The sequence below is a fragment of the Rana temporaria genome, chromosome 6 (assembly GCF_905171775.1).
Source record: "Rana temporaria chromosome 6, aRanTem1.1, whole genome shotgun sequence".
Lineage (NCBI taxonomy): Eukaryota > Metazoa > Chordata > Amphibia > Anura > Ranidae > Rana > Rana temporaria.
This window is the reverse complement of record NC_053494.1, coordinates 62,068,003-62,087,581: the sequence shown is the minus strand read 5'-3', so window position 1 is coordinate 62,087,581 and position 19,579 is coordinate 62,068,003.

Genomic DNA, 19,579 nt, shown 5'->3' with positions numbered 1-19,579 from the left:
AAGGGGGCTTCCATATTCCGATAAGCCCCCTGCCCGCAGACCCCCACATCCACCGGGCAAGGGTTGTGGGGATGAGGCCCTTGTCCTCATCAACATAGGGGCATCCTCCCCATGTTGAGGGCATGACTAAGCGCTGAATTGCAGCGTGAAACGCGTCGGCCATTCTGTATCCGTTGTTTGCAGTGCCTGTATGTACTTTTTACATTAAAAGACCAACTTTATTTTAAGTCATTTTGGAGTGCGGCTGTCCAGAGTTCTTTTCGTTTTTTGCCATGTTGAGGGCATGTGGCCTGGTATGGTTCAGGAGGGGGGGCACTCTCTCGCCCCCCCTCTTTTCCTGCGGCCTGCCAGGTTGTGTGCTCGGATAAGGGTCTGGTATGGATTTTTGGGGAGAACCCAAAAATGGCGCAGGGTTCCCTTTAATATCCATACCAGACCTGAAAGGCCTGATATGGAATTTGGGGGGATCCGCATTTTTTTTGGTTTGGGGTCCTACTTAATATTCATACCAGACCCAAAGGGCCTGGTAATGGACTAAGGGGGGAAACCCATGCTGTTTTAGAGAAATCAGGGGAAGAGGCACGTGGGGGAGGGAAAATGATAAGTTCCGTTTTGGATAAATTGAGTTTGAGGAAGTGGTGCGACATCCAAAGTGATATATCTGATAGTAAAATAGTGATACGTGAGGAGAATGAAGGAGTGAGTTGAGGGGTAGATAAATAGATTTGAGTGTCATCAGCGTAAAGGTGGTATTGGAAGCCGTGGGAGGCAGCTGACCCAGGGAGGAGGTGTAGATTGAAAATAGGAGAGGTCCAAGAACTGCTATATGGTGGCGTACTCAATGTTAAGTATGGCCGTCGTTCCCGCGTCCAATTTAGAATTTTTTACGTCATTTGCGTAAGTCGTTCGCGAATAGGGATTTGCGTAGAATGACGTCACCGTCGTAAGCATTGGCTGGTTCCGGTTTAATTTGGAGCATGCGCACTGGGATACCCCCACGGACAGCGCATGCGCAGTTAAAAAAAAAAACATTGTTTATGTCGGGTCACGACGTATTTACATAAAACACGCCCCCATTACATTCATTTGAATTCCGTGCCCTTACGCCGCCAAAGATACACTACGCCGCCGTAACTTATGGCGCAAATTCGTTGAGGATTCGAAATAAAAAAAATAAGTTGCGGCGTAGTGTATCTTAGATACGCTGCGCCCGGTGGATTCTTACGCGCAGGTACGTGGATCTGCCCCACTGTCTGTAGTCATACTGTCTGTAGTCAGTGTCCCTGCTCACCACCACACCAGTTATATAATGATGCTTTACTTCACTGGTGACATAATTAAAAATAAAATTGAAAAAATTAAAGAAAAAAAAGGTCTAAATTTTCTAAAAAATTTGAGACAATTTTTTTAGAAAAACTAAAGAAATGTGTCTTGTCTCTTACTACATACCTTGGACTGTCATTTTCAGGCCTCAAGTAATGAGGATGTCAGTACATCAGATATATAGTTTGTTTATGAACTCTGTAATTTTCCTACAGACTTAATAATATACACGGATTTGGGTTACTTTCAATAAAGCAGAAAACATTTCGGCCTAAATTCTTGAAGAAAGATTATGTATTCGCAAAATTTTACAACAGAAAAGAAGAATTTTTTTTTTAACATTTATTTTAGACGCTTTTTTTGTTTATTTAGCAAAAAAAGAAAAACCCAGTGGTGATTAAATACCACCAAAAGAGCTTTATTTGTGTGAAAAAAAAACTATTTTTATATGGGTACAGTGTTGCATGACTGTGCAATTGTCATTCAAAGTGCGACGATGACGAAAGCTGAAAAGTAAAAAAGTCTTGGTGAATGAAGTGGTTAAACATATATCTAATTGAATTGATTATTTTCTCTTTTTGTAAAATCATGTGAATCTTGTGTTTTTTTTTTGTTTGTTTGTTTTTTTGTTTTGTAATTACAATAATCTGCTTCAAGCCATTGATCTAGATGTTAATAGTCTTTTGTACCTGATCTATGGCTTAATAATCATTACTCCAGTAATTGTTGACTTCAGATATTAATAATATATAATTGTTCTGATTTGCATAGAACAATAAATTAGAAATTTGCATGCATCTATTGCCTATTAATTTTATTGAAATACATTAATAACTTGTTTAGCAATTAAATATTTATGAATACTTTCAGCAGCAGAGTGATTTCATTTTGCTTTTATTGGAGCAATTGACAAACACATTTTCATGTACCAGAAATTAAGAATGACACTGCAGAAATTAATTACATTAGAGGTCTACATTTGAAAATGTTTATATAGCTGCCAGAGATCTTTACATTGTACAGTATTTTAGCAGATTTTGTCTTGTATTGGCTATTTCATACTTTCATATTTCAGACTATAGTTGTAAGTTTACAGTTATTGGTATCCATAATGGATAGGGACTGAGGAAATTAGAAGTGTGAGATTATTTTTACAGATTTTTTAGTTGAAAAACAAGTTGGTTAGTATACTGTCCTCATACACGTTAGCACGGTGTGTAATCTGACATGTAGCTAAACCGATCCCGTATTCAAGATGACAAGAAATTGTACTGCTTTAACTTCCTCTTTTATTGATAGTAGAATAACAGGAAAGCGGTGAAACTACAGAATAAAACAGTAGCATTTAGAACATATCTATGGTACATGGCCAAAGACACATAATTATCTGCTATGCATGTAGCGCATGAGGTAATACAAATGATAGGAACTAGCTATGAAAAACTAGTAACAAATATAAGCTAAGATAAATGTCACAAGATGTGCTCTTACCGACTATGCTTGAAAACAGGCTCAATAGCAGATGATGAAGCAGGAACCGAGGGATAATGTTTAGGCTCCTGAGACAAGATGGTGACTGCATACTGTATAAGACAGGACTGAGAAGAAGCAGGAAGTACCCAGAATACACCGGGGCTCCCATAATACACAGAGAAAAAGACTGAATGCAATTCATGAACTGGTCAGTAGATGGTGCTGTTGCCACACAATGTAAAGTACATGAAATATAAGACAGGTAAAAAAAAGAATGCAATGTCAACTAATAACATACAAACAACTGGACCTATATCTAGGGACAGAACACTCCCCGCTTGATGTCAACTGAAGTCATTATTGTATTCGTTGGGTGTAAACAGCAGAACGAGTTCTCCTACTGGTCTGAGAAACAATTTGGTTTCTCCCTGTCTGCGTATTTTCAGTTCTACTTTGCGTGTAATTCCGTCCTTACTTGGGAATGTCTTAGTCACAAGACCTAACGGCCACTCGTTTCTTTGTGACTGGCAGTCTTTCATTAGGACTACATTGCCGGACTGGAGGTTAAGCTTGCTGGTTTGCCACTTTCTCCTTGGTTGCAGAGTGGGAATGTATTGCTTTTTCCACCTATCCCAGAACGAGTTTGAGAGACTCTACTTGTCTCCATCGATTCCTGTGAAGATCTTTGGAATTAAATTCTCCGGGAGGAGCACAAATTTGTTCAGTCTTTTGTGTAAGCAGTGTTGCGGGTGTGAGAACTGTTGGGTCATCAGGATCGCTAGAAATCGGAGTTAGCGGTCTGGCATTTATGATAGCCGATACTTCCGCCATGAAGGTAGTCAGGCTTTCATGAGTCAACTTTGAAGATCCTTCTTGTAAGAAGATTGAGTCAAGGATTCTCTGTGCGATGCCTATCATCCTCTCCCAAGCACCTCCCATGTGTGAAGAGTGTGGTGGGTTAAAGGTCCAAGTGCATCCTCGTTCACTGAGGTATTTTTCTATGTTGTTGACATCTAAGTTGAAAGAGAGTTGTAGTTCTCTCGCTGCTCCGACGAAGTTTGTGCCTCGCTCAGAACCAATGTGTTTGACAGGTCCTCTAATGGCAAAGAAACGTCGGAAAGCATTAATGAAACAGGAAGTATCCATTGCTTCAATTACTCAATATGGACAGCTCTGATGGACAGACAGGTGAACATAATCGCCCAACGTTTCCCATGAGCACGGCCTCCTCTGGTTTGACGGACAACAACAGGCCAAGTACCAAACACGTCTAAGCCAACATTAGTGAAGGGTGGATCCGTACTTAGTTGGTCATACGGGAGGTTTGCCATCTTCGGTGGTTGCGACATACCACAAAGTTTCCGACAGGTAACACATTTAAATATGAATCTGCATACACATCTTTTAGCTCCAACTATCCACAGTCCAGCCACTCTTAGAGCTCCTTCAGTGAACAGCCGACCTTGGTGCTTTGTCTGTTCATGGTGGTGTTGCACGAGCAGAGTGGCTATATGATGCTGTCCAGGAACTATCACAGGATGTTTCTCTTTTAGGCCTACATTGGCTTCCATAAGGCGTCCACCTACTCTCAAGAGCCCATCTTCGTCAATCACTGTGTCGAGTTTCCTTAATGGGGTTCATAAGTTTGCATGAACGTTCGGTCCGTTCGAAGGTTCTGATGCAAACCGAACTGTGGGGTGTTCGGCTCATCTGTACTTGTCAGCTAGCCCTGCTGGCTATTTAAACTGCCTGGATCAGATCTCCTGTGCCTCTGCCTTGATCAATATATCCGGATACTCTCTGCTGTGTTTTCCTGTTAAAGACTTTTGCCTGGCTGACTTTCCTACTGGCTCCCGATCCTGTTTACTGCCTCTACTACACTGATCTCTGGATTCCTGGATTCCTGTTTCACTGGTTTCTTCTGACTACCCACTCTGGTTACCGAACCATGGCTATGTTTTGACTATATTTTCTCTGTTTGTACACTTTTATTAAAAAGTGTGATTTGTACTGCACTTCTGTCTCAGTCTGATTCATGATTCCTGACACCCACAGGTTTAGGTCATGCTAGTTTGCAGGAAAATCAAGCAAAGTGATACCATGATGATTTAACCAGGTATTTGTACTTTTGACAGTGTGGGCAGAGGCCAAGTCCTGCTGGATAGCGATAGCGATTTGTGGGGAAATTCATCATCAAACAATAAAAGTTATGACAGCGACAATTCTGCAACTGAGCAAATTTTTGTGTTTTTGATTTAAATTACATTATTGAATAATTGTTATTATAATTCCATTATTATTTGTTATAATTATTTATAGTTATTTATTAAATTATAATTTATGATTTTGTTTTTCAAACTTTATCATACTTGGAATGTCTACTAGACTCTTGTTTGGACAGATTTAAGTGAGTTATTCCTAAGAATTACAGGCCTACAATATAAAACGCCAAATTTCCATGCAAAATAATGGTACCGCTTTCAGCACCTAAAATCTGAAGGAATCATACCGCCAGGGAGGTTAACAGTTAACGGGCTGAGCAGGCACCTACAGATAGGATTAACAGAGCAGTGGACAAAGATCCACCTGGAGCGATATGTGTTTTGTTTGTTTACAAATTGAATAACTGCTTTCCTACTGTCTCCCGCCCACACCTCCTTCTTGAAGAGACCCTCCCCCTACACACACCACTAACATTGTCCTGAAAAAACTTTTGTGGGGCATTTTTAGTTGTCCTATCTTGTGGTTGTTGGATACTTTTCTCGTTACTCAAAACATCCTGGTTGGAATAATATACAGGTTGGTGGGATGAGATTGTGGGTTGTTGTAAGTGGACAGGACCCAATGAGGGAAGAACAGTTTAGATGAACTCTATGTGTAGCTCAAGCCTGGGGTCTCCCCCTATGGGGAAGGGGGGAAGCTTACTCTTCTCTGGAGCTTGAGACAGCAAAACACTGGGATTTTTTTTCCAAAAAGAAAGGCTATTCAAGCAATTGAGGTGAGAGCACTAAATTCTCTTTTAAGGATAAATTACCTTGTTTAATCAAGAAAAGGTGATTGGAAAGGAACAAAGTTCTTGCATTGGGTGGATTATGTGCTTTTTTTTTCTCGATGTAAAAGGTAATGTGTTCGCAAATCTGATCTGAATATACCGTTCTTTCTAAAAAAAAAGTATGCATGGACAAGAAAAGGAAAAGTGTCAGGCTGAGGGAGAGACTGAAAGTAATTGTCCTGCTACTCTGTGCTGTGTCCAGTGCAATTGTTGCGTATTGCATGGGTTTCCAACCCCTGTTCCACAGTTGGGTTACCTGGGCCCATAGGTCTGCAGTCTTGTTGGACCAGAGGTCAGTTACATGGAAGCTGCCTGTATGTAAGTGGCCGGTTGGGTGAGAGGGGTTCTTCGACACAGTGCCTAAAGTGAGCCTGTATTTCTGAATTCTGATGTATGACTCCGTACAAGTGACAGTGAGGTACAGGGGCCCTGAAAATTTAGTGTATGATGCATCTGTTAGCAGGTGGGTGGGGGGGGGGGGCGGTGGTAAACTTTTTATACATACTTTTTCACTGAAATCTTCAGACTGGTCATTTCTCTTCTTTCTCAGCAGCAGCAGTGGTTGTTCCTTTCTCAAAGGCTGAGTAGAACTTACATCATTTTGGGAGCTGAGCTCAGACTATGGGTATTGTGAGCCCAGGATGTGTAATAACGCACCTCCATGGGGTGTGTCCATGACAACTTGGGCTCACAGGAAGTTGGTTGGATCATGTTGGCCATAATTCAACATAAAATAGGCCCGACGGCAGGAAGTGGTAGCAATTTGTAGCCTGGTGAATCAGAGTCCTTTTCATTTACTGACTTTTAACTTCAACATAACCTCTAAACCTAACCTTAAACATAAACCTAGTATTGCACCTAACCCTTAAACCTAAGCCTAATTGCTAAGTTTAAAGCTCAGGTGAAATTTATATAACAGTAATTTTATCACTCCAGAGAAAATTCTATCATGAAGACATTTCAAACAGTAAAATATTTGGCACCTATTTACAATGTGCCACATTGTTGGTGATTAAAAAAAAAAAAACTCTACCCAAAGCAATGCAGAATATGAAATGATCCAGACTCTTAATTTAAAAGCAATAATTTTCCATTAGACTTTTGTAGCACCCTCTAGTTAAGTAGGTGCTAGAGCATACCTGGGCAAACTACGGCCCGCGGGCCGTATACGGCCCGGCGGACCTTTTAATCCGGCCCACCCCCGCCGCCGAAACCGCCGTCGCTGCCACGTTAATCACCGCGGCGGGGAACATTAGACAGCGTTCGTTTGAACAGCTGTTTTCCCCGCCGCGCATAGACACTCCCCCTTGGACGGATCTGTCCAATCGCGAGCAAGGGGGAGTCACATAGACACTCCCCCTTGCTCGCGATTGGACAGATCCGTCCAAGGGGGAGTGTCTATGGCATAGACACTCCCCCTTGGACGGATCTGTCCAATCGCGAGCAAGGGGGAGTCACATAGACACTCCCCCTTGCTCGCGATTGGACAGATCCGTCCAAGGGGGAGTGTCTATGCGCAGCGGGGAAAACAGCTGTTCAAACGAACGCTGTCTAATGTTCCCCGCCGCGGTGATAACAGTAGGCAGGGCCGGGAGGGGTCACACGCAGCCACTTGTGCCAACACATGCAGCCACTTGTGCCAACACACGCAGCCACTGTGCCACCATAAATTGTCGCCACTGTGCCAATCACACGCAGCCACTGTTCCCAAACACAGCCACTGTGCCAATCACACGCAGCCACTGTGCCAATCACACGCAGCCACTGTTCCCAAACACAGCCACTGTGCCAATCACACACAGCCACTGTGCCAATCACACGCAGCCACTGTGCCCATCAAACGCAGCCACTGTGCCAATAACACGCAGCCACTCTGCCCATCAAACGCAGCCACTCTGCCCATCACACGCAGCCACTGTGCCAATCACATGCAGCCACTGTGCCCATCAAACGCAGCCACTGTGCCAATCACACGCAGCCACTGTGCCAATCACACGCAGCCACTGTGCCAATCACACGCAGCCACTGTACAATCAATTGTTGCCACTGTTCCCAAACACAGCCACTGTGCCAATCACATGCAGCCACTGTGCCAATCACACGCAGCCACTGTGCCAATCACACGCAGCCACTGTGCCAATCACACGCAGCCACTGTGCCAATCACGCAGCCACTGTGCAATCAATTGTTGCCACTGTTCCCAAACACAGCCACTGTGCCAATCACATGCAGCCACTGTGCCAATCACATGCAGCCACTGTGCCAATCACACGCAGCCACTGTGCCAATCACACGCAGCCACTGTGCCAATCACACGCAGCCACTGTGCCCATCACATGCAGCCACTGTGCCCATCACACGCAGCCACTGTGCCAATAACACGCAGCCACTCTGCCCATCAAACGCAGCCACTGTGCCAATCACACGCAGCCACTGTGCCCATCAAATGCAGCCACTGTGCCATCACATGCAGCCACTGTGCCAACACACGCAGCCACTGTGCCAACACACGCAGTCACTGTGCCATCAATTGTTGCCACTGTGCCCATCAAACGCAGCCACTGTGCCATCAATTGTCGCCACTGTGCCCATCAAACGCAACCACTGTGCCATCACACGCAGCCACTGTGCCATCACATGCAGCCACTGTTTAATCAATTGTTATTGATTAAACAGTGGCTGCCTGTCCCCAGCCTCTGTCCCCCTCCTGTGTCATGTCCCCAGCGTCTGTCCCCCTCCTGTGTCATGTCCCCAGCGTCTGTCCCCCTCCTGTGTCATGTCCCCAGCGTCTGTCCCCCTCCTGTGTCATGTCCCCAGCGTCTGTCCCCCTCCTGTGTCATGTCCCCAGCGTCTGTCCCCCTCCTGTGTCATGTCCCCAGCGTCTGTCCCCCTCCTGTGCCATGTCCCCAGCGTATGTCCCCAGCGTCTGTCCCCCTCCTGTGTCATGTCCCCAGCCTCTGTCCCCCTCCTGTGTCATGTCCCCAGCCTCTGTCCCCCTCCTGTGTCATGTCCCCAGCCTCTGTCCCCCTCCTGTGTCATGTCCCCAGCCTCTGTCCCCCTCTTGTGTCATGTCCCCAGCCTCTGTCCCCCTCCTGTGTCATGTCCCCAGCCTCTGTCCCCCTCTTGTGTCATGTCCCCAGCCTCTGTCCCCCTCTTGTGTCATGTCCCCAGCCTCTGTCCCCCTCCTGTGTCATGTCCCCAGCCTCTGTCCCCCTCCTGTGTCATGTCCCCAGCCTCTGTCCCCCTCCTGTGTCATGTCCCCAGCCTCTGTCCCCCTCCTGTGTCATGTCCCCAGCCTCTGTCCCCCTCCTGTGTCATGTCCCCAGCCTCTGTCCCCCTCCTGTGTCATGTCCCCAGCCTCTGTCCCCCTCCTGTGTCATGTCCCCAGCCTCTGTCCCCCTCTTGTGTCATGTCCCCAGCCTCTGTCCCCCTCCTGTGTCATGTCCCCAGCCTCTGTCCCCCTCTTGTGTCATGTCCCCAGCCTCTGTCCCCCTCTTGTGTCATGTCCCCAGCCTCTGTCCCCCTCCTGTGTCATGTCCCCAGCCTCTGTCCCCCTCCTGTGTCATGTCCCCAGCCTCTGTCCCCCTCATGTGCCATGTCCCCAGCCTCTGTCCCCCTCCTGTGCCATGTCCCCAGCCTCTGTCCCCCTCATGTGCCATGTCCCCAGCCTTTGTCCCCCTCCTGTGCCATGTCCCCAGCCTCTGTCCCCCTCCTGTGCCATGTCCCCAGCCTCTGTCCCCCTCCTGTGCCATGTCTATAACAAGTACTCGTACCAGTTTTCCAACAATGATATTTACTGCTTTTTATAAAGAAATACAATTGATTTTATGCAGTATTGAGTTTAGCCTTTTGGCCCGGCCCTCCAAAATATTTTTAGTTTCTCATGTGGCCCCATCGAAAAAATAATTGCCCACCCCTGTGCTAGAGGTTAGATTTTTCTACAGAGGAGGAAAATTTAGGCAGGTCTAGCTGGTGGCTGGGAGTGGCTCAGGACAGGGCTGGGTGAATGACAAGTAGCATCACTGCCATCTCCCTCTTCTTTATAGAAGGTGCTAGAAAGAGAGGTGGAGGAGAGGTGGAGCTGACTGGGGTGTTCTGATGAGCCCTGACCAATCCTCATCTTGGATTGGCAGGGGGCAAGCTTTCTCAAATACCCAGGGTCAGCCCAGCTGGGGAGGAGTTGTCGGCTGGAAGAGATGAAGTGAGAGAGTGTTGAGGCTGTCGGGGCCTACAGGGAGCACCCCAGTCTGGGGGGGTGACCTTGGGCCTGGGCTCCGGTGGAGCCAGGAGGAGAGAAGAGATCCTGGAACAGAGGAACCTGAGAGAGCAGGGAGAGGACAGTGGGAGAGAGCACTGTTGAGAAACACCAGGTAGAACAACTGGTTGCAGCCAGGAGGGCGGGTAAATGAGGCACAGTCGGGAGGACTACGAGGCACACCTGAGAGAACTGGGAGTTTGTAGTTTGAGATGGTTGCAGAACCAGAAAAGTGGACTGTGGTAAAAGGGGCAGTGGAAAGAGGCAGCTGCAGCCAAGAGGGCTGGCAGGGCCTGAAGAGGGTTTACTAGCATCAGTAGCCGAGTTAAGGACAGTTAGCATCCAAACTATTTCTACACCATAGGGGCCCGGGACACCTGCCTGCAAAAGGCAATTCACTGAGGCCTGGCTGAGTTGGTGTCAGGCTTAACCATGTGGTGCTAGCTGGTCCGGGAATCTGCAGCACGTGAAGTGCTCTAGGAGTGAAGAAAAAGAGGTCTTAAGCAAGAGTTGTGCTGGAGAGAAGACTGGAGTGTATATACAGGAGTGTAAATAGTAGTCCCAAGCAAGTTATACTGAATCTTTTTGGACAAACCATAATTTCCCTTTCCCATCCACGTTCAATCCCCTCAATAAAAAACAAAAAAACAAAGCTTATGGACTGTTCTATGTCTCTGAGTGCCTTAGAGATGGATGCCTGGCTGGACAGGGTGACGGATGAACCAAAATATTCAGCAACCCCTGCAGGGGCATGGCTACGCTTAAGTTTCTTTTAGGTATAAATATTAAAAATATCAGAGCCTTTGAAACAAAAATTACTTATTTCTGACCAATGCTTTTATTTGCCATTTAAATGCCAAAAATATTCCACCATTACAAATTTAAAATATAGACAGATAGCATAATAATAATGGTAACAGCCATGGATTTTATTAAGCCAATACTCGACGTGTTCTGTATGCTTCTTTTGTTCCTTTGTAGCTCTGGCTGTATACCTTTATGGCCTATTCATCATGCTGTCATCTTTTCTTCCCTTGGTTTTATGTGTGATGTCTGTAAGACAGGTTCTGGTAAGGTGCTTTATATCACTGCTTGCCTCGTACCCAAGAGTAAATGCTGTTTATTTTTGTCATCAAACTTTTAATGCACATGCATTTAGTATGCAACGGTGCACTGGCTGTCAAGGAGACGCTGACCTGGGAACAAATCTCCAATCTGTACTTTGGTTTTTGAACCATAAACACGGCATGCTGGGAATGGAATTATCTAATTCTGTCCTCCAAACAAGCATCTCTATTCTCTCTGCCAGATGCAGCCGGATGCACTTGACTGCATTTGCTAATAATATGAAGGTAGGATGTACTTTATCAAAAGGATGTGACTCATTGTCCTACTTCATATAAGATCCAAAAGATTTAGACAGTGCCTGACAAATCTGCATTATTTATACTTGCACAGGGCTCATTTTAGCACACGGCTATGACAGTGAGTGAACACTATTCCAAGCAACTCACAATGAGATTTTACAGTAATTACCACAGCAAGGTTCCTGCTTTAAGCAGCAAAGCTATCTGTATTTTTTAGTGATGTATTTTTGTTATTGTACAATTCCATTGTCTCCTTTTTTTTTTTTCCCTGGCTAATTAGAATTGGCATATGCCTGACCTGGAGACTTGATGGTTCATACTGATCAAGTCACCATTTTGTAGGCATATTTTTATTTATATTTTATCTGTACTATGCAGTGCACATTGTTTGCTTCATCTTTTATTTTTAGTTGTTTTGCCTTTGGATATATACAGAGTAGGTAAGGATGAGCTGTTTGCTCAGTCACCAGTGAAGCACGTTACATCTAAAGATTCTAGTGATCAGAGGAGGAGAACAAATTCAGACAAGCATTTCCCAACCTCCTTTCAATTATGTATTTGTTTGTCTAGGCTGAGACATAGAGTATTGAGTATAGATAAGAAATGTATTATTTGCATATCTTGATTTTCGTTACTGCAGCAAGCTGGGGTCCAAGGTTCCTTCAAGGCAAGTAGTTGAATCAAGGTTAAATGGAGATAAAGCAGCAGTCTCAGATATGGCTCCCCTTTGTTTACAATTGAAATTGGGTTAGGATTGTATTTGCTGTGGCTTTGGAGAAAATGTCCACAAACTAGTTTTGGCTTTTCGGGACCCCTTTTCACGAGGGTGCAACTACAGCATGTTTTTTTAAAAGACAAGCCCTCAAAGACCCTAATGCAGGGGTCTCAAACTCAAATTACCTGAGGGCCACAAGACAAGTTTTCATATCCCATGGGGGGCCGCATGCAAACTTTTAAACTTCAAAAACAGTACTGGTGTCAGTGAACGCATTATTAACCCTGACCACTACACTACACACTGACCACTCACCATCAGGGTACAGCACATCAGGGCACAGCGCACATGAGTGCACAGCGCACATCAGGGTACAAAGCCCAGCACATCAGGGTACAAAGCCTAGCACATCAGGGTACAGGGCACATCAGAGCACAGCACATAGGGGTACAGCACAACAGGCCACATCAGGGTGCACGGCACATCAGGGCAGGGCATATCAGGACAGGGCACATGGCACATCAGGGTACAGGACAATGCACATCAGGGCACAGCACATCAGGACAGGGCACATGGCACATAAGGGTACAGGGCACATGAAACTGCACATCAGGGTACAAAGCCCAGCACATCAGGGTACATGGGGCACATCAGGGTACATGGGGCACATCAGGGTACATGGGGCACATGGCACATCAGGGTACATGGGCCACATCAGGGTACATGGGGTACAATCAGAGCACATCAGGGCACATGGGGCATATCAGGGCACATGGGGCACATACGAGCACACCAGGGCACATGGGGAACATGAGAGCATATCAGGGCACAATCAGGGAACATGGGGCACACCAGGGAACATGGGGCACATGAGAGCACATCAGGGCACAGCACATCAGGACAGGGCACATGGCACATCAGGGTACAGGGCACATGAAACAGCACATCAGGCTACAAAGCACAGCACATCAGGGTACCCCATGTACCCTGATGTGCTGGGCTTTGTACCCTGATGTGCTGTTTCATGTGCCCTGTACCCTGATGTGCCATGTGCCCTGATGTGCTGGTCTTTGTACCCTGATGTGCTGTTTCATGTGCCCTGTACCCTGATGTGCTGTGCCCTGATGTGCCATGTCCTGTACCCTGATGTGACATGTGCCCTGTCCTGATGTGCTGTGCCCCATGTGCCCTGATGTGCTCTCATGTGCCCCATGTGCCCTGATGTGCTCTCATGTGCCCCATGGCACATCAAGGTACATGGGCCACATCAGGGTACATGGGCCACATCAGGGCACATGGGGCGCAATCCGAGCACATGGGGCATATCAGGGCACATGGGGCACATACGAGCACACCAGGGCACAATCAGGGCACATGCGGCACATCAGGGCACATCAGGGCACAATCAGGGAACATGGGACACATGAGAGCACATCAGGGCACATGGGGCACAGCACATCAGGACAGGGCACATGGCACATCAGGGTACAGGGCACAGGGTACCCTGATGTACAGAGCCCAGCACAGGGTACACAAGGCACATGAGGGTACATGGGGCACATGAGGGCACATTGGGGCACATGAGGGTACATGGGCACATCAGGGTACATGGGGCACAATCAGGGCACATGACAGCACATCAGGGCACATGAGGGCACATCAGGGCACATGAGAGCAGATTAGGGCACAATCAGGGCACACCAGGGCACATGAGGGCACAATCAGGGCACATGGGAGCACAACAGGGAACATAGGAGCACAACAGGGCACATGGGAGCACAACAGGGCACATGGGAGCACATCAGGGCACATGAGAGCACATCAGGGCACATCAGGGCACATGAGAGCACATTAGGGCACAATGAGGGCACATGAGAGCACATTAGGGCACATGAGAGCACATTAGGGCACAAACAGGACACATGAGGGCACATCAGGGCACATGAGAACACACCAGGGCACATGAGAGCACACCAGGGCACAGGTCAGCATTTACTTGTTGTTTTCTTCAAAGGCAGAGTAGCGCAGGAAGCGTCTGTCATAAGTTCACTTCTCTCTCATGTCACGCTGCTACTCCCCGGCGCCCCCCCCTCTCTTCTCGTCCATCTCAGATGATGTCACAAGCAAATGGGGATGGATGAGAAGAGAGGAGGGGCCGCCGGGGAGTAGCAGCGTGACATGAGAGACAAGTGAACTTATGACAGACGCTTCCTGCGCTACTCTTCATGCACCTCGATCTTCACTTCCGCGGCACCCACCCTGCCTGCGGGCCATTTAAAACCGGTCCACGGGCCGCTGGCCGGTACTTTGAGACCCCTGCCCTAATGCCATGCCAATTTATTATCTTTGTTAGCATATTTGTAATTTTGGGCCCATACAGTTAATGTTCTTTTATTTTTTGTTCGAGCCCACAGTGTGGTGCAGAAAAATAAAACCCCAAAGTAATCCCAAAAAAATGTGCATGAATGCACACAAAAAAGTACACTTAGGGTGTGTTATGATGTCACTTTCCTAACTGCCTGGGTCACATGACTCCTGACGGGGCCAAGACACACTCAGGTCCTACTAACTAAAAAGAGATGGGGACCCCACTCCTCATAGCCAAATTAAGCCAACCAATAGGTACTAGACGAGAGGCTCTACCAAACAGACAGCCCCCCCCCCCCAAGGCAGGGGAGCAAAGAATCTAAGGGCCACAGTTCCTCCATCTAGACTTCAGGGTAGGCCCAAAGACTCACACCCTACAATCCAAGTGAAAAAAAACACACATAAATGCAAAGTGAAATACATGTGAGAAAAACAACTAAAAATAAAAAAGGTGCCAATGCGGCTGCAATGGCTAGGCCTTGTGGCCTGGTAACAAAAATTGTCCCAGTCTTAGCCAAAAGGCTTAGCCTCTAGCCTAGCCCATGATATGCAGGTGCAAAAAAAGATTTGGTGACATGGCCTTGTGGTGCTTCACACAGTGGGGCCCCTCACCCATAGTGCTACTATGGCACTTCATGGCAACACTCCTAGGTGGTGCTTGCCACTGCAGACCTCCTCTGCACTCCCAGTCCTCAGCAACAAGGTAACATAGTAAGAATCAGGAGGCACTGGGTCCCTCAATATTCTTTACCAGAGAATTACTCCTGGCCCCCACCACACCTGGTGAGCATTCCAGGGAAGATTCCACCGGTCCCCATCATATCAGCCGGGGTACTATACAGTCAGTAATGCCAGGCAAAATGCCAGAATGACAGTAGAGCACCCTTACTGGACACTAAAAAGAACAAATACTAAATCTGAACGTGGTCAAAAAGACTAAGAAAGTTAAAGTATAACTAAGGGCAACTGTTTTGTTTTCATTTTAACCGTTTGCCAACCACTGCACGACAATGTATGTCAGCAGAATGGCACGGCTGTGCAAATAGACATAACCGTGCATCCCTCCATCATTGCAGTCTACCAAAAATATGTGAAAGAATACATATCGGCCTAAACTGAGGAATATTTTTTTATCTTTTTTTGGGATATTTATTTTAGCAAAAAGTAAATGTAGCGCCCCCTTACTTTCAGTATGGGCACTACGCTAAAGTTAGTGGGGAATGGGAGAGTTATTTTGCTTCCATTCACAATTTGCCAAATTTGGGCTGCTGTCATTCCTGAACTGTCCTGTAGGTCAGTCTGCGCTCCAGGGATGCAATCCCATCCCTGGGTGACAGTTGGCGCTAGAGGGGTTCCAGCAGCCAATTGGAGGAGTTTTCCCTCGCGGGGCATGCTGGGGGAGAGTATATCTGTGGCAGGCGCCATTTTGTGTTGTTCTTCGTGGGTTCCAGGCGTGGCACCCACCTTCAGGGTGTGCGCATCCAACGGACCCCGGCGATGGCCTACCAGGCCAGGGTCACACGCTACTCGGAGCTCCATGTTGCTGAAAGGGGCCCTAGTGACTTACTGGGTTCCCAACTCTACTGAGGAGATCCCAGGCTGGATGCCGTTCGATGGGGGGTCGGCTTGAGGAGAACCCGGAGGCAGGTTGTCCAACAGAGCTTGAACGAACCATCGGGGATCTGGTGACCGGGACATTGACAGGTACACTTCAACTGTCACCCGATGACCTTTATTTAATCTACTGGGAGGATTCGCTCAATTCGTTCGGTTTACTTAAAGTACTAGGCCTGTGGCAGAGGCCCTAGAGCCAGGCCTGTGGCAGAGGCCTGTTCCTCCCAGCAACCTAAAGTGACACTTTGGCTGCCAGGCTTGTGGCAGGAGTCTGTCCGGGGGCACTTCACCCACTCTGGCTAGAGTGGCAACGAACTGTGATGCCCCGTACACACCATCACTTTATGTGATGAAAAAAAACGACATTTTCTGTGAAGTAAAAAATGACGTTTTTGAAACTTCAATTTTCAAAGACAAAGTTGCCTACACACTATCGTTTTTTCTCACAATGTTCTAGCAAAGCGAGGTTACGTTCCACCACGTTTTTCCATTGAAGTTCGCTTCATAAGTAGCTTCTGGGCATGCGCGGGTGTAAAAACGTCTTTTTAAATGACGTTTTTTGCTACACACGGTCAATTTCTGTGAAGTAAAAAACAACGTTTTGAAAAATGACACATAAAATTAAAGCATGCTTCAATTTTTTTTGGTCGTTTTTTAGAAGACATAAAACGACGTTTTCCCCCACACACGGTCAATTAAAGTGACGTTTTTAAAAACGTCATTTTTTTTTCATCACATAAAGTGATGGTGTGTACGGGGCATAACTACTACTACTACTGTGCTGTTGAGAGCAGGATTGCTCGGTTCTTATCCAGGCCTGATACTGTGAAGTTCTCTTTTGCTTCATCAACCTTCTTGCTATACCTCATGTTGATGTTGGCCATGTTGGGCCTGGAAATAAAGCATTTGAAAACCTTTATTCATTGACTGGACATTCGCTCACTACTTTGCTTACTACTTTGCTTGATTACTTTGCTCATCAACTACACCCCTAGACAACACTAAGGCCGAGTACTCACGACCAAACATGTTCGCTCGAAATGTCCGACGGGCTGTTTCCGGCGTACAAGGCTGTTTTTTCATTTGGCCCGCTGGCTTGTACACACCAGCGGACCATATTTCCCTGCGGACCTGAACGCGTGCACGTAATCCACGTTTGACGTCACTATAAAGGGAAAGGCCAAAGTCAATGGCGACGCCCTCTGTTCCGCTTTTGCTAGTTACGGCTTTGCTCGTGTTAGTGAAGGTTTGGTTAGAGCTGATTCGCGCTTCTCGGTCTCCAGGCTTTAGCAGGTAGTATTTTCTCGTTCAGTGCGTGTGCTTGTGGGTACGTAGTTGGCATTCGGGTACAGGCGTGCAGTTCGTTCTGCTTTGCAGATTCGTACTGTGCGTTCGTATCTGTGTGTCGTGCGTTCTTTGCAGGTACCGCTGGATTTGATTGTGCTTTCTGTTGGAGTGTGTTCTTGACTGACCAGCCGGCCGGTTTGAAGCCATGATGGAGCAGCAGCGTCAATTTTCGCGAGTTGGTGCTGTTTATGGGATGGCTGCTGGATATGTTCATTATTCCAGTACTTTGGCCAGAAACAGGGGGCGGAGGCGTTTCTGGACCAAGAATTGGTTGCGCCAGCGTGACCAGTTCTCACATATGCCTCTGCTTAGGGAAATCCAGGAGAATAATCCTAATGACTATAGGAATTTTCTCCGCATGACGGACCCCGTATTCAACAGTCTGCTGGAACTTCTGTCCCCCTATATCATGAGGCAGGACACTGTGATGCGCCAAGCCATCACGGCCGAGCAGAGGCTTATTGCCACGTTGCGGTACCTGGCGACTGGGAGGAGCCTGCAGGACCTCAAGTTCTCGACAGGCATCTCTCCGCAGGCGCTTGGGGTCATCATACCGGACACGTGTGCTGCCATCATTAAAGTTATGCACGAGGAGTATATGAAGGTAAGTTTTCTCATTTTAACCTCACAATGTGTCTTTAATAATGTTGGCAACTAACATTTTTTTTTTAGTCCCAGATATGCTTTGTGTTTAACTAACGTTCCCTTTTCTCCCTATGCATGTTGATATCAGCTTTTACATGTTCTTTTTATTTTGGCCTACCTGCATATTTGGATCTTACCCAATATTAACCTGTCCAGCATGCTATCTTCTGGCCAACCCCCACCTTGCCACTTTATATTTTTTGGGTTTTGTTTTCTAAAAACAGTTTAAACACCCCCCACCCCCCCTTAAAAGTGTTTTTTGTCCCCATCAGAGGGCTGTGGAGTCTCTTATTAATTAAGTGGGCCTATCTATTTGTGCCCCGAAATTCTCCCTTCATAATTTGCAAATGCTATTTTAAAAATGTAAAGTTGCACAAGGATGCTTGTAGGATTATGTTTGCAATGTTTATGTGCCAAAGTACTAAATCTCTTTTTTTGTTTGTCCCCACAGCTACCCTCCACACCACAGGAATGGCAGTCTGTGGCTTCCCAATTTGCCGAGCGGTGGGATTTTCCTAACTGCGGTGGAGCAATAGATGGGAAACACGTCCGCATTGTGCCCCCACCCCACTCGGGGTCCTACTATTATAATTACAAGGGTTATCATAGTATCGTGTTGATGGCGGTGGTGTCGGCACAGTATGAGTTTCTATATGTGGACGTGGGGAAGAACGGCCGGATGTCAGATGGGGGAGTGTTCTCACGGACTGATTTCTATGATCGTCTCCAAACTGGTGGTCTGGCATTGCCACCAGATGAAGATAATGTGGAAGGACTTCCGTTTGTGTTCCTAGCGGACGAGGCTTTCGGGCTTGGACCTCACCTAATGCGGCCTTTTCCCCAGAGGACCCTCACCTCAGAGAGGAGTGTGTTTAATTATCGGTTGTCCAGGGCTCGGAGGGTAGTCGAGAATGCCTTTGGGATCCTCTCCAACCGGTTCCGCCTGTTCCTGACATCGATACATTTGGCGGAATATAAATTGAACACCATTATATTTGCCTGCTGCATTTTGCACAATTTTCTACGCAGGCATTCCCAGACGTACCTAGCCTCCATGGGCTCTGAGGCAGGACTACCCTCAGAGAACATTCCTGGCCTGGACACTGGTCGCGCTGGCTTGGCCCCCCAATCTGCTCGTGAGGTACGCGACAAATATGTTGAGTACTTCATGGGTCGGGGGGCCATTGCTATGCCAGATCATATTTCTTTCTAATTCGGCCCCCAAAGAAAGGAATATTCTCAGAACTAATAAATAATTAGACCATTGGACTTTATACAGTTGTTTGTCATTACTGTTTTTTCTCTATTTTTCTGTCTTCCAGGTTCTCTCCAAAAATAGTGCACTTCTAGTGCAAAATTTACTTACTCAGATGTATTAACTAACCACATTTGCACATTATTCACTCATCTACTAACTGGGT